This window comes from Eptesicus fuscus, unplaced genomic scaffold, assembly GCF_027574615.1.
Source record: "Eptesicus fuscus isolate TK198812 unplaced genomic scaffold, DD_ASM_mEF_20220401 scaffold_68, whole genome shotgun sequence".
NCBI classification, from domain to species: Eukaryota; Metazoa; Chordata; class Mammalia; order Chiroptera; family Vespertilionidae; genus Eptesicus; species Eptesicus fuscus.
Window position 1 is genome coordinate 131,967 of NW_026557632.1, and position 15,601 is coordinate 147,567.

The 15,601-nt window shown below is 49.2% G+C and overlaps 1 pseudogene; it reads right to left on the reverse strand.

The window, feature by feature from the left end:
- Positions 1-215: 215 nt before the first annotated feature.
- Positions 216-8,122, reverse strand: LOC129148501 (neurofilament light polypeptide-like; annotated as a pseudogene).
- Between the last annotated feature and the right edge of the window lie 7,479 nt (positions 8,123-15,601).

The window sequence follows — 15,601 nt, forward strand, 5'->3', positions numbered from 1 at the left end:
TCATCTAAGAATGTTATATATATTGACTTCTTATTTCATATAGTATTGGGAACTCAACAGCTTGGTTGGGGACAGGGTTGACCTGGTTTCAGGAGGATTATTCCTTAAATAATTAAGGAAAGGGAGGCTCAATCTTTCTTCTTGGTTGCTTGCTCCTCCCCCGTACCTTCATCTTTCTTCTCATCCTCAGCTTCTTGGTCATCTTCTCCTTCACCTTCACCTCCTTCTTCCTCCTTTTCATCCTCAAATTCTTCCTTGGCACCTTCTTCCTCTTCCTCAGCCTTTTCCTTCTCCTCCTCTTCAGCTTCTCCTTCAGAGGGGGGTTCATCTTTAGCTTCTCAGCTTTTGCAGCCTCATTGGTCTCCTCCACCTCTATCTGCTCCTACTGGACGTGACTGATGTATTAAGAGAAGGAGTGAGTGGACATCAAGTAGGAGCTAGTCTGTAAACCACTGTAGGCAGATCATTAAAAGACCTGAGAACTCTGGAAGTAGCCACTTGTTATGCTTCCCATGCAGGTGAAACTAAGCCAAGTCTCCTCACCTTCTAAGAGTTTCCTGTAAGCTGCAATGTCAATGTCCAAAGCCATCTTCACGTTGAGGAGGTCCTGGTATTCTTTTAAATGTCATGCCATTTCACTCTTTGTAGTTCTAATTCTCTGATTTGTTGATTGAGTCCTGCATAGTACTAATGTCGGCGTTTTTCTTATCCTCCAGCTCTTGCAGCTGCTTTCCCAGCGCTTCATTCATGCCCAGGCTTGTTCAGTCTCCAGGGTCTTGGCCTTGAGCAGGCCATGGCTCTCGGACACCTCGTCCTTGGCGGCGCGCACAGCGTAGGTGTTCTTGGCAGCATTCTCTGTCAGCATGGTGAAGCGGCTCTTGTACCATTCTTTGGCATTCTACATGTTCTTGGAAGCCAGCTTCTCGTACTGGGAGCGGATGTCCTTGAGAGTGGTGGAGAGGTTGGACTTGGAGAACACATCCATCTCCACGGAAATCTGAGCGAGTGTACTGGATCTGCGCCTGAAGCTTGGCAATCTCCTCTTCATGCACCTTCTTCAGAAAGGTGATTTCGTCCATCAGGCTGTCGATGCGCTTTTTGAGCTCAGGGCTGGCGAGAGCCGCCTCCTCTGCACATTTGCGCATCTCCATCAGCCAGCACTCCATGTCTTCATGGTTCAGCACCTCTTCCTGGTAGCCCACCTACAGGTTTCTCCCAATTCTTTTCGAACCTCGGTGCCTCCTAACTGCCCACTGCCCTCTCCTCGCCAGGGACAGGGCGTGGTGAGCTGGGGCACAGGCATCCCATTTTCATTAAAATGTTCAACCCGGGCCTGCTCCACCAGTGTCTGCAGGTGGCTGAGGGGTAGAAAGTGATCCCGGAGATACTGCCCGCCTGGCCTGCCTGATCCCCAATTGAGGCCCAGAACTCTTGGGCAGCTTCTGGCGCTGCCCGCCCCAAGCTCGGCCCAGACCCGCAGGTGACATCTGGCACTGCCCGCCCCGCCTGCATATGCAAATTTACCCGCCATCTTTGTTGGGTTAATTTGCATATCAGCCCTGATTGGCTGGTTGGCATAGTGGATGTATCGTCAATTGGCATCTTTCTCTTTTATTAGTGTAGATAAGAGAATAAACACTGTGATTTGCATACCCACATCTGTAAGACTACTTTTTTAAATTACTTTATTGATTAAGGTGTCACATATTTGTCCTCATCCCCCCATTTCCATCCCACACCCCTCCCCACGGATGCCCCAACCCCCTGTTGAACTTAACCATTGGTTAGGCTCATAAGCATGCACACAAGTCCTTTGGTTGATCTCTCCCCCCTCCCCCCACCCTCCCCTATCCTCCCTCTGAGGCCCGATAGTCCGATCGATGCCTCCTTGTTTCTGGTTCTGTTCTTGTTCATCAGTCTATGTTGTTCATCATCTCCCTTAGATGAGCGAGATCATGTGTCACTAGAGATATACTTATAAGAACTGAATGTGAGACGAGCAATAATAGTTATGCTGACAGGCAAATGAATCAGTCTGTAGTGAATTTCTTTTTGGACCAACAGTTCTTTTGAGACCCAATTTCAATGTCCACCAGTTCCTTATGTGTACATGTCAGCACTGACCCCTCAGCTCTGGATGGTGGACAAATGGTGGTAACGGAGGTCCGACTCCCTCTGGTTTGGTCTCGGCCGGACTCAGGGGCACAGCTTCACCCAGACTCAGGGGCACGTGGCCTCACCCAGACCCAGGGGGCGCGTGGCCTCACCCAGACCCGGACCCAGCCTCACCCGGATCCAGGGGCACACGGCCTCACCCGGACCCGGGATCCAGCTTCACCCGTACACAGCGGTGCGAGGCCTCACACGGACCCAGGGGCGCATGGCCTCTCCCAGACCCAGGGGCACGTGGCCTCACCCGGACCTAGGTGCACAAGGCCTCACCCGGACCCAGGACCCAGCCTCACCCGATCCAGGGGCACACGGCCTCACCCGGACCCGGGATCCGGCTTCACCCGGACCCAGAGGCGCGTGGCCTCACCCGGACCCAGGGGCGCGTGGCCTCACCTGGGCCCTGGACCCAGCCTCACCCGGGTCCAGGGGCACACGGCCTCACCTGGACCCGGGATCTAGCTTCACCTATACCCATAGGCACGTGGCCTCACCCGGACCCAGGGGCGCGTGACCTCTCCCAGACCCAGGGTCGCGTGGCCTCACCCGGATCCAGGGGCGTGTGGCCTTACCCGGCCCGGGACCCAGCCTCACCCGGATCCAGGACCCAGCCTCACCCGGATCCAGGGGCACACGGCCTCACCCGGACCCGGGATCTAGTTTCATAGACCCAAGGGCATGTGGCCTCACCCAGACCCAGGGACGCGTGACCTCTCCCATACCCAGGGTCGCATGGCCTCACCCGTATCCAGGGGCGCACGGCCTCACCCAGACCCGGGACCCAGCCTTACCCGGATCCAGGGGCACACGGCCTCACCCAGACCCAGGATTCAGCTTCACCCAGACCCAGGGGCGCATGGCCTCACCCGGACCTGGAATCTGGCTTTACTTGGACCCAGGGGCACATGGCCTCACCCAGACCCAGGGGCGTGAGGCCTCACCTAGACCCAGGGGCGTGTGACCACACCCGAGCCCAGAGGCGCGCAGCCTCTCCCGGACCCGGGTCCCAGCGGGGTTTCTTCTTCTTGATCCCAATTCCTGTTGGTCAATTCCCTCTCAGCAATTCCTTCGGCAATTTTCTCAGAGCTCCAGGGTGGCTGCCGCAGAACTGTTGGGCGGCGGGCTCGGCGAAGCTCCGGTGTCCCTGGTGCGCGGCGGCGGGCTGGTCTGGTGTCGCTGCGTCGGCCCTTTGGTCTGCAGCGGTGGCTGGTCGCCGAGCGTGCGCACCTGGCCGCTTCTGGGGCGTTGAAATTCTTGAAGGACTCGGAGGTCAGCAAGCGCGGAGTCTCCCACCCCATGTCTCCCAGGGGCTCGTCTGTCCGTGCTCGGCAGCAAATGGAGCCATCCCCTCAGCCGGAGACCGCGGGGGAACATTGTGTCGCCTGAGCCGTAGTTCTTAAAGTGTGGTCTTTGGGTCACCGGCATCAGCATCATCCTGCGTACCCCTCTCTTTTATTCTAGTTGTAGAGTATCTGCTCAGCCAGCCCTCCGGTCGTTCTGGATGGTGTCTGCTCTGCTCTCCCGTCGTAGTCTCAAAATTGTTGTGTTAGGCAACAATCAGGCTTCTGCCCTATGCCTCCATCTTGGTCCTCCTTTGTATAGTTAAGTCTTGATAGTTGTTGGTGTCACTGGGAGGAATTGTCCTCCGGGCTAATTGGCCGTGAGGACCCTCTTTGTCTATAAAGGAAGAGTTGCTGTGCAGGAGACACGTTTATGGGCCGGGTCTTGGTGCAGCAAGGCTTTGGTGCTCACTGAGTCTTCCTCTTGAATGTATCCCTTATGCGAGTGGTTGAAATCTGCTGTCATCTCACACCGACCACTAGATGCCCTCGTTTCTGGGTCTCCAATGGAGTGTAGGTCAGCTACTGCCTGAGGCACTCAGCAGGGAAAAGCCTCTGTGCTCAGCTTGGATGGGGCGGAGTTACTGGGTGGAGCCTACAGCCTTGGCTTCCTGTCAGCCCCGCCCTATGAGGTTCTTGTGTCTCAGTGTCTCTCTGTACTCCCTGCAAAAACCTCTGAGAGAAACGCGCCCTGGAGTTTCGCCCACTGCCAAACAGTCTAGTCTCTCCCCTAATGAATCTGGATTCCCAGATTCTCGCCTGGAACTGGGTTTCAGTGTAGTTGGAACTGGGTCTCAGCGCAGTCTGGCGCTTTTGTCTCCTTCCCACCAGGGCAATTCAGCGGCACAGGCAACAGTCCCTCCTCTGCGCATCTATCCGTGCGCGCCTCTGGAGCTCTGCCTTTTACAGCTCCTCTGTGCCTCCGCCCCATAGCCCAAATTCATTCCCCCAGCATGCGCCTGGCTTCCCAGGGTTTTGCCCGGAACTGGGGTTCAGTGCAGTCGGAACTGGAGTTCATCATGGTCCGGAGCTTTTGTCTCCTTCCCACTAGGGCAATTCAGCGGCACACTCAACAGTCCCTCCTCTGTGCACCTTCCCGTGTGCGCCTCTGGAGCTCTGCCTTTCGCCGCTCCTCTGTGCCTCCTCCCCACAGCCCAGATTCATTCCCCTAGCTTGCGCCTGGCTTCCCAGGGTTTCGCCCGGAACTGGGGTTCAGCGCAATCTGGAGCTTTTATCTCCTTCCTGCTAGTGAACACCGGCCAGGCCGTCAGCCGCCCCTTCCTCTCTGGCTCCGTCCTCCCCGCACACGCGCGTGCTCGTGTCTACGCCCGTGTCTCCATACCTCAGGCTTTTACGGCTCCTCTGATTTTCCTTGTGGTTTTCTCTTTCCTTCTAGTTGTGGGCATTTCAGTCCACCAGCTTTCCTGTGGTTCTGGATGATGTCCATTTTGACTTTTAGTTGTATTTTTGAAATTGTTGTGCCAGGCTGTAGGTTAGGTGTTTAACCTATGCCGCCATCTTGGTTTCTCCTCTGTAAGACTACTTTTGCTACAACCTACACATGGGTGAGATATATGATTATTTCACACGTGACATTTCAAAAAAATGTATTGATTGATTAAGGTATTACATATGTGTCCTTATTCCCCCATTAACCCCCAACACCCCCATTCATGCCCTTACCCCCTTGTTGTCTGTATCCATTGACCAGGCTTATATCCATGCATATAAGTCCTTTGGTTGATCTCTTCCCCTTACCCCCACGCTCCCCTACCTTCCCTGAGGTTTGACATTCTGATCAATGTTTCTCTGTCTCTGGACCTGTTTTTGTTCATGAGTTTATGTCGTTCATTATATTCCATAAATGAGTGAGATCATGTGATATTTATCTTTCTCTGCCTGGCTTATTTCATTTAGCATAATGCTCTCCAGCTCCATCTATGTTACTGCAAATGGTAAGAACTCCTTCCTTTTTACTGCAGCATAGTATTCCATTGTGTAGATGTACCACAGATTTTAATCCAATCATCTGCTAATGGGACCCTTAAGCTGTTTCCAAATCTTAGCTATGGTGAATTGTGCTGCTATGAACATAGGGGTGCATATATCCTTTCTGATTCGTGTTTCTAGTTTCTTGGTATATATTCCTAGAAGTGGGATCACTGGGTCAAATGGGAGTTCCATTTTCAGTTTTTTGAGGAAACTCCATACTGTTCTCCACAGTGGCTGCACCAGTCTGCATTCCCACCAGCAGTGCACGAGGGTTCCTTTTCCTCTGCTTCCTCTCCAGCACTTGTTATTTGTTGATTTGTTGATGATAGCCATTCTGACAGGTGTGAGATGGTACCGCATTGTCGTTTTGATTTGCATCTCTCGGATGATTAGTGACTTTGAGCAGGTTTTCATATCACATGTGACATTTTTACAGATTTATCCATATGTCCAAGCTTACCATATGGTAGACATTAGAAGAGTACATTTTGTTGCATGTCAATTATAAATAGATTTAATAAAGCCTTGAACAGTACTTCCAAATAAAGTCCTGGATATCCCTGTCTTGTTAGGAAATTAAAATCGCAAAAGTATATAGGCTCTACCATCTCTCTCCTAATCTCCCGGGAGGACCAGCCTTGCAAATATCGGCAAGCAGTGAAGACTTTTGCCATCAAAATCCATAGAAATGCTGACTGGTTACAAAAAATACATCCTGGGATTGATTATAGGATCATCCTTCCTCAGCTCTGATGTCTTACCAGTTAAGGAAACCTTGAGGTGAGGCCAGGGACTCCTACGAACTCTTGATTTTTTCTGCCAATGACTTCAGCCACAGAAAACAGATATGGAGGCCCTGAGAATGTCTGTTAGCAAACATCACACAAGCAACAGACCTTTGATCATTTTGGGAAAATGTTCAGAAGGGCACTTTTCCTCCAGTTTACTAGTCTTTCCCACTCATTGTGAATATGGTGTTTCTGTCCTAATGGTGGTTCCATTTAAACCTCAGAGTCTTACAACAAATGACACCAGCCTATGAAATTTCATACTAAATGGCACATGGCTGTTTTGAAGTCTGTGGGGAGGAGTTTCTTGAAACATTGCTGAGAATCATGTATACTTATTATGAACAAAGAATCTATTGTATATAATAAAAGGGTAATATGCAAATTGACCCTAACTGTGGAACAACGGGGAACAACCGACTGCTATGACGCACACTGTCCACCAGGGAATAGACACTCAGACCAGTAGGTTAGATTGTTGCTGGGGTCTGGCTGACCTGTACTGGACAAGATGGCCCAGATTTGCCCCAATCTCCGGCTAGGTTGAGATACCCCACCTGTGCACAAATTCATGCACTGGGCATCTAGTATAATTCATATTGTTCACACAAAAACAATAAAGAACTCCTATTCTTTATCACCATTGAGCTCCAATCACAGAGGCACCAGGCTACAAATTAGAAGCACAAAGTCATGCAGACTTTCTTTCAAGGCCTTGGTCAGCAATGCAAAATAAGCCAATATTGCACAAAGAGTGATTTTCTGCCATTATTATGTGCCTTCTAAATCACAGAAAGTTTGGGAATCCACAAATGCTTAGTCATACTAATTTACTCTCGTAAAGGAAACATTAAGAATTAAGGTGCTGCCCTGCTCAGGGGGTTCAGTGTGTTGGAACATCCTCTCATAAAGTACACACCCAAAAACTGATAGCCTGTTTGATTCATGATAAGGACACTTAACTAACTAGGTTGCAAATTTGATCCTTGTTCAGAAATTAAAGAGGAAGCAATTGACCCATGTTTCCTTTTTTATCAAGGCTTCTTCTTCCCCCCCCCCTCTCTCTCTCTCTCTCTCTCTCTCTCTCTCTCTCTCTCTCTCTCTCTTTCTCTCTCTCTTTCTTTCCTTCTCTCTCTAAAATCAATAAACAACTCCCTGAGACAGAATTAAAGAAATTAAGGTGTTGATATTTTAAGTACATATGGTTAAATATAAAGCTATCTCTCTAGAATGGTTATCAGAATCATCTGAACTAAGTGGAAGTCTATCTACTGTCATGTAAGAGGCTAAACGAATTAATATCACGAATTCCAGAAAAACCCCACACTATTAGTGTCATAGTCATGATCCCCTCCTTGTTTTTATTTAAGCCATTAAATCTGATGATTTCTAATTAAAGTAATCTCTTTCAGCTTTTAGCTTTTAGGTTAGTCTGAGTGATAAAAATTAACTTTCCCGTGGAGAAGCTGTTCCTGAGGGATTCCAACATAACGTTAGACACTGGAGTGAGCAGAGCCCATGGGGAACTAGAAAATGTGTTTTCTGTAGTGAAACCCATGTTTTAATGTCTATAAATACTGCCAGTGACACAAGAGACAGGAGGCAGCCAATTTGCAGTCTTTCTTAAAGCAGAGAATCCTTTGGGGATCACATGGAGGCTGGTGTTGGGATTCAAAAGATGATTTCCTGAGACAGATGTATTGTAAATGTCTAAGGCTCTTCAGGATCACACATAGTATTTCATCTATTGCATATCCTGCCCCATTACTGTCCTCCAGCCAGTTTTTTTGAAATTCTGTGGAAGCTTACCATCACCACTGTCTCCTTGTACATTTTGGGGTTTGTCATTTTCATCTGGAGAACTATCCTTGTGGTGAGTAAACTAAGAGAACTCTGACATTTAAAAAAAAAAAAAAAAAAGAAGATACTGGCACAGGAATTCACCAAGGTCCTTATCAGGAAAGTGGCAGAAGTAGAAGCCATGGATCTGGATATAGTTACCCTCCCTGGGAGTGGAAGAGCAAGAGAGACCCATTAAGCTGTCTGTTGACACCCAGACACTTGCAGTTTTGAGACAACTGGTGTTAGGGAGGTTTATGGAGTCCATTGCTGAGGACTCTCCACAGAGCTCAGCACTGGTAGCCAAAGCCCATTTGACAAGACAGTGGGAGAAATTAGCAGAGCCCATGGTCTGGCTTTGAGAGAGAGTGCTATGTCTGGAGTATATATAAAGAATGGGCATCGAAAGGAAACCGAGATGGCGGCATAAGTTAAACACCTAACCTACAGCCTGGCACAACAATTTCAAAAATACAACTAACAGTCAAAATGGACATCATCCAGAACCACAGGAAAGCTGGCGGACTGAAATGCCCACAACTAGAAGGAAAGAGAAAACCACAAGGAAAATCAGAGGAGCCGTAAAAGCCTGAGGTATGGAGACACTGGTGGAGACACGGGCGTGCGCGCGTGCGGAGAGGATTGAACCGGAGAGGAAGGGGCTGCTGAGTGCCTGGCCGGCATTCTCTAGCGGGAAGGAGATTAAAGCTCCAGATTGCGCTGAACCCCAGTTATGGGCGAGACTCTGGGAAGCCAGGCTCATACTGGGGGAATCTGGGCTGTAAGGCGGAAACACAGAGGAGCGGCAAAAGGCAGAGCTCCGGAGGCGCGCACGTGAATGCGCGCAGAGGACGGACTGTTGCCTGTGCCGCTGAATTGCCCTATCGGGAAGGAGACAACAGTTCCTCCGGACTGTGCTGAACCCCATTTCCGACTGCACTGAACCCCAGTTCCGGGCGAGACCCTGGAAAGCCAGGCTCATACTGGGGGAATCTGGGCTGTAAGGCGGAAACGCAAAGGAGTGGCGAAAGGCAGAGCACCGGAGGCGTGCTCGGGAATGAGCACAGAGGATGGTCTGTTGACTGTGCCGCTCAATTGCCCTGGTGGGAAGGAGACAAAAGCGCCAGACTGCGCTGAGCCCCAGTTCCAACTACACTGAAACCCAGTTCCAGGTGAGAATCTGGGAATCCAGATTCATTGGGGGAGAGACTAGACTGTTTGGCAGCAGGGGAAACTCCAGGGCGCCTTTCTCTCAGAGTTGTTTGCAGGGTGTACAGAGGGACACTGAGACCCAGGAACCTCATAGGGCAGAGCTGATGGGAAGCCAAGGCTGTAGGCTCCACCCTGAAACTCCACCCCATCCAAGCTGAGCACAGAGGCTTTTACAATTTTGCAAGTATAGTTAAATAAGGCTGTCTCCCGGCATAGACACAGCTGATCCTCACAGCCAATTGGACTGGACGTTAAATCCTCCCAATGTACCAACAGCAATCAAGGCTTAACAATACCAAGACTTTGCACTCAACCCACAAAGGAGGGTTCCAAGAGCGATCACCTAGGGAGATTGGGGAAGCTGAGCTACGGGACCCCATAGGTCACCGACCACACAAAGCCACTCCATCAACATAGGGAGGCAGCAAAAAGATGGAGACACCGAAGCAGGTCACGAATAGAAGGGATGAAGGAAAGTAAACTAATGGATGACACACTGTTCAGAACCACATTTATAAGGTTACTTAAGAATCTTCTGGAGGACCAAGATGGTGGTATAGGGCAGACGCCTGATTGTTGCCTACCATAACAATTTTGAAACTACAACTGGAAAACAGAGCAGACACCATACAGAACCACCAGAGGGCTGGCTGAGCGGAGACTCTACAACTAGAATAAAAGAGAGGGGGACGCGGGATGATGCTGATGCCGATGAGCCAAAGATCACACTTTAAGAACTACGGCTGTGGTGACACAATGGCGGCCTGGAACGTGCTCGGCGCGGTTCCCCCAGCGGTCTCCGGCTAAGGGGATGGCTCCGCTCGCTGCCGAGCACGGACAGACGAGCCCCTGGGGGTCATGGGGTGGGAGACTCTGCGCCTGCTGACCTCCAAATCATTGGAGAATCTCTGCGCCCCAGAAGCGGCCAGGTGCACACGCCCGGCGACCGGCCGCCGCTGCAGACCCGAGTGCTGTCGCAGCAACCTTGGACCAGCCCGCCACCACGCACCGGGCGCACCGGAGCCTCGACGAGCCTGCTGCCCAACAAGTTCCGTGGCAGCCGCCCCGGAACTTTGAGAAAATGGCCGGAGGAATTGCTAAGAAGGAATTGACCGATGGGAGTTGGGATCGAGAAGACGAGGCCCCGCTGGGTCCCAGATCCAGGTGCGCTCACCCGGTGACTGGTTGCCGCTGCAGACCCGAGTGCCGCCGCAATGACCTCGGACCAGCCCGCCACCGCGCACCGGGTGCACTGGAGCTTCACTGAGACCGCCGCCCAGTGAGTTCCGCGGCAACCACCCTGGAACTTTGAGAAAATGGCCGAAGGAATTGCTGAGAGGGAATTGAGCGACAGGAATTGGGATCAAGAACAGTAAGCCCCGCTGGGTCCCGGGTCCCGGTGAGGCCGCGTGCCCCTGGGTCCGGGCGAGGCCACGCTCCCCTGGATCCGGGTGAGGCCACGCACCCCTGGGTCCGGGTGTGGCTGGGTCCCGGGTCCGGGTGAGGCCATGCCCCTGGGTCCGGGTGAGGATGGATCCGGGTCCGGGTGAGGCCGCGCGCCCCTGGGTCCAGGTGAGGCCACAAACCCCTGGGTACGGGCGAGACCAAAACAGAGGGAGTCGGACCTGCATTACCACCATTTGTCCACCATCCAGAACTGAAAAGTCAGTGCTGACATGTACACATAAGGAACTGGTGGATATTGAAATTGGGTCTCAAAAGAACTGCTGGTCCAGAAAGAAACTCACTACAGACTGATTCATTTGCCTGTCAGCGTAACTATTATTGCTCGTCTCACATTCGGTTCTTATAAGTATATTTCTAGTAACACATGATCTCACTCATCTAGGGGAAATGATGAACAACATAGACTGAGGAACAAGAACAGACCCAGAAACAAGGAGGCATCGATCGTACTGTCGGGCCTCAGAGGGATGGTAGGGGAGGGTGGGGGTAGGGGGGAGAGATCAACCAAAGGACTTGTGTGCATGCATACGAGCCTAACCAATGGTTAAGGACAACAGGGGGGTGCAGGCATCCATGGTGGGGAGGGGTGTGGGATGGGAATGGGGGGATGAGGACAAATATGTGATACCTTAATCAATAAAGAAATTAAAAAAAAAAGAATGGTCATCACTTCAGGACACTAGGAGAAATGTGAAGGTCTTACCTACGAATGATACAAGTGCAAACACTTCCAGCATCACGTCACAGTACAGATGTTTCTGAGCCTCATCAAGGACCTCCCACTCTGCCTGAGAGAAGGCAATGGCCACGTCCTCAAAGTTCATATCCTGTCATAATGGAGACAGTACATGCTATGATAAGATTCTCTCTTAAGATTCCAAGTTTGTCATACTCCCCACCCTGCACATCCATCTGCTCCCCTACACTCCACATCAGAGAAGATAGCAGGCCTTGGTCCCATTAAAGTCAATCTCTCTTTATATCATTACTAATGCTGTGTCTCCCCACAACAATAAAGGCAGATGAACAGATACAAGATACGTGTGTCTGATCTTCAAATGTGAGTCACAATGTCCCCTTTCAATAACAGTGGGTGTCAGGACAATAGGGTAGGAAAAGATGTTGCACAGAATGGGAATGTGATGGATTTGACACTGGTCTTGTCAGGCAATATCCACGTTGTCCTCCAAATTGTCCCTCCAAGACACCAAACAACATGGTAATGCCCAAGGCACTTCTGACTTCAATCCCAGTTTGCTGAGGCCATCAATTTGCATTACCTGCAGCCCATAGTTGTTTGATCCACACTTGTCTCACACAGCTTCATTCCCAAAGGCACAACTTCACTGGTAACACAAATAAGCCACGGCGAGGACAGGGTGTTTTGTAATTAGCTTCTTTCCCAAATTCTAGTTTACCACCTCTGTAATACATTTCTCTCTCACCCTTCTCTCTTCTCATTTCCCCATGCCATTGGGGATTTTCAAGTGCAGGTGACACTGATGTATGCTATCTCATTCTTTTTATTTTTTATTTATTTATTATCATTTATTTAAAGATATCTTTATTGTTCAGATTATTATAATTTTCCTCCTTTTTCCCCCCATAGCTCCCCTCCACACGGTTCTCACCCCACCCTCTGCCCTTACTTCCGCCACTATCCACATCCATGGGTATACAATTTTTGTCCAGACTTCCCGCACCCCCATACAGCTTTCCCCCTGAGAATTGTCATTCCACTCCTTTTCCATTTTCCTGATTCTATTATAGTCACCAGTTTATTCTGTTCATCACATTTTTTATTCACTTGATTTTTAGATTAACTTGGGTTTTATTGTGTGTTTTTTTTTTTATCTTTTTTTAAATAAATCATTATTGTTTGGATTATTACAGGTGTTCTTCTTTCCCCCATAGCTCCCCTCCACCTAATTCCCCACCCCACCCTATGCCCTTACCCCCTGCCACTGTCTTCAACCATAGGTGAAAGATTTTTATCCAATCTCTTCCTGCACCCCTCATACCCCTTTCCTCCGATAACTGTCTGTCCCCTCCCTTTCTATGTCCCTGATTCTATTATATTAACCAGTCCATTCTGTTCTTCGGATTTTTTATTCACTTGATTTTTAGATTCACTTGTTGGTAGGTATGTATTTGATGTCTTTTTGTTGTTCATAATTTTTACCTTTACTTTTTTTTCTTCTTCCTCTTCTTAAAGAATACCCTTCAGCATTTCATGTACTCCTGGTTTCGTGGTGATGAACTCCTTTAGCTTTTTCTTGTCTGTGAATCTCTTCGTCTGACCTTCAATTCCGAATGAGAGCTTTGCTGGGTAGAGTAATGTTGGTTGTAGGTTCTTGCTGTTCATCACTTTGAATATTTCTTGCCACTCCCGTCTGGCCTGCATAGTTTCTGTCGAGAAATCAGCTGACAGTCATATGGGTACTCCCTTGTAGGTAACTAACTGTTTTTCTCTTGCCGCTTTCAAGATTCTCTCTTTGTCTTTTGCCCTTGGCATTTTAATTATGATGTGTCTTGGTGTGGTCCTCTTTGGATTCCTCTTGTTTGGGGTTCTATTCACTTCCTGAACTTGTAAGTCTATTTCTTTCACCAAGTGGGGGAAGTTTTCTGTCATTATTTTTTCAAATAGGTTTTCAGTATCTTGTTCTCTCTCTTCTTCTGGAACCCCAAAAATTCGGATGTTGGTACGCTTAAAGCCGTCCCAGAGGCTCCTTACGCTATCCTCACACTTTTGGATTATTCTTTCTTTCTGCTTCTCTAGCTGGGTGTTTTTTGCTTCCTCATATTCAAGATCTTTGGTTTGACTCTTTGATACGGTGATCTACAGTTGAGTTTCTGTATATTCTTTATTTCAGACAGTGTTTGCATAATTTCTGACTGGTCCTTTTCCATTTTTTTGGTATTCTCATTAAGGTCCTTGAAGGTCTCTTCAAGTTTCTCAGCGGTTTTTAGAAGATTCTTGAGTAACCTTATAAATGTGGTTCTGAACACTGTGTCGTCCAGTGGTTTACTTTCTTCTATCTCTTCTACTCATGACATACTTTGTTGTCTCTGCATTTTGGCTGTCTCCCTGTGTTGATGGAGTGGCTTTGTGTGGTCAGTGACCTATAGGATCTGGTAGCTCAGCTTCCCCAATCATCCTAGGTGGTCGCTCTTGGTACACTCCTTTGTGGGCTGAGTGGAAAGTCTTGGTGTAGTTAAAAGCCTTGATTGTTGTTGGTACACTGGGAGGAATTGACCTCCAGGCCCATTGGCTGTGAGGACCTGCTGTGTCTATAATGGTAGCACTGCTGCGCTGGAGATACGCTTGTGGTACAGGGCTTGTTTGAGTGGGGCTTTGGTGCTCACTGAGTCCGCCTCCCGAATGTGTCACTTATGGATGTGAGGAGTTGAAATCTGGTGTCTCACACTGACCACTAGGTGCATTGGCTTCTAGATCTCCAATGGGATGCAGTTCAGCTGCTGTCTGAGGCTACCCTGCAGGAGCTACAGCAAGAATTGCCATCCTCTCCTCCCTGCTTGGAGCTTGGAGGCCTTGGAGCTGTCTGTATCGGGTTGCAAGTTTACTACTTTAAACTGCAATAGAGAAGGCCATTCATATGCAAAACCCGCTGCTAGGGGCTTGGGTGTGTTTGTAGATTGTGCAGGGCGGAGTCTCAGGGCATCACTAGGCTAGGGCGTGGCAAACAGCAGTGGCTGGCAGTGAGCCGCCTCCAATCGCGACCCCACAACCGCGTCCCTGCCGTTCGCGCCCCGTTGCAGCCAACAATTCTACCTCCACGCAGCTCTGCTAGTAAGCCACCCTCACTGCGACCCAATGGCACACAGCCCAGTCTCTCCCCAGAATCTGGATTTCAGTGAGATTGGGGGCTTGTCTGTCTTCAGATTGAAGAAAGCAATGCCTGCCTCCAGCTGGACTCTGCTGCCAGCTCGTATCGCGAGTGCGCTCCCCTATACCTCAGTTTTTCAGCGTTTGTGCCCTGATTGCGCCCGTCTCTTTTGGTCTAGTTGTAGAAGTTCTGCTCAGACAGCTTTCCCGTGGTTCTGGGTAATAGGCATTCTTTTAGTTGTAGTTTTGGAAATTGTTGTGGAAGGCTGCAGCCCAGATGTTTATCTACGCCACCATCTTGGATCTCTTCCCCTATATTCACTTGTTGATAGATATTCATTTGTTGTCAGAGTTTGAATCTTTACCTTTTTCTTCGTCCTCTTCTTAAAGAATACCCTTCAGCATTTCATATTATACTGGCTTGGTGGTGATGAACTCCTTTAGCTTTTTCTTATCTGTGAAGCTCTTTATTTGACCTTCAATTCTGAATGACAGCTTTGCTGGGTAGTGCAATATTGGTTGTAGGTTCTTGCTATTCATCATTCTGAATATTTCTTGCAACTCCCATCTGGCCTACATAGTTTCTGTTGAGAAATCAGCTGACAATAGTATGGGTGCTCCCTTGTAGGTAACTGACGTATTTTCCAGCATATAAGACGACCCCCAACTTTTTCAGTTAAAATATAGAGCTTGGGATATACTTGCCATATAAGTCTACCCCTCTTCCAACGCACACCAAATAAAAATTAAAGAAAAAAAAAAAAACACAGCCAAAACCGGTTTGGCTCAGTGGATAGAGTGTCGGTCTGAGGACTGAAGGGTCCCAGGTTCGATTCCGGTCAAGGGCATGTACATTGGTTGCAGGCACATCCCCAGTAGGGGATGTGCAAGAGGCAGCTGGTTGATGTTTCTCTCTCATCAATATTTCTAGCTCTCTATCCCTCTTC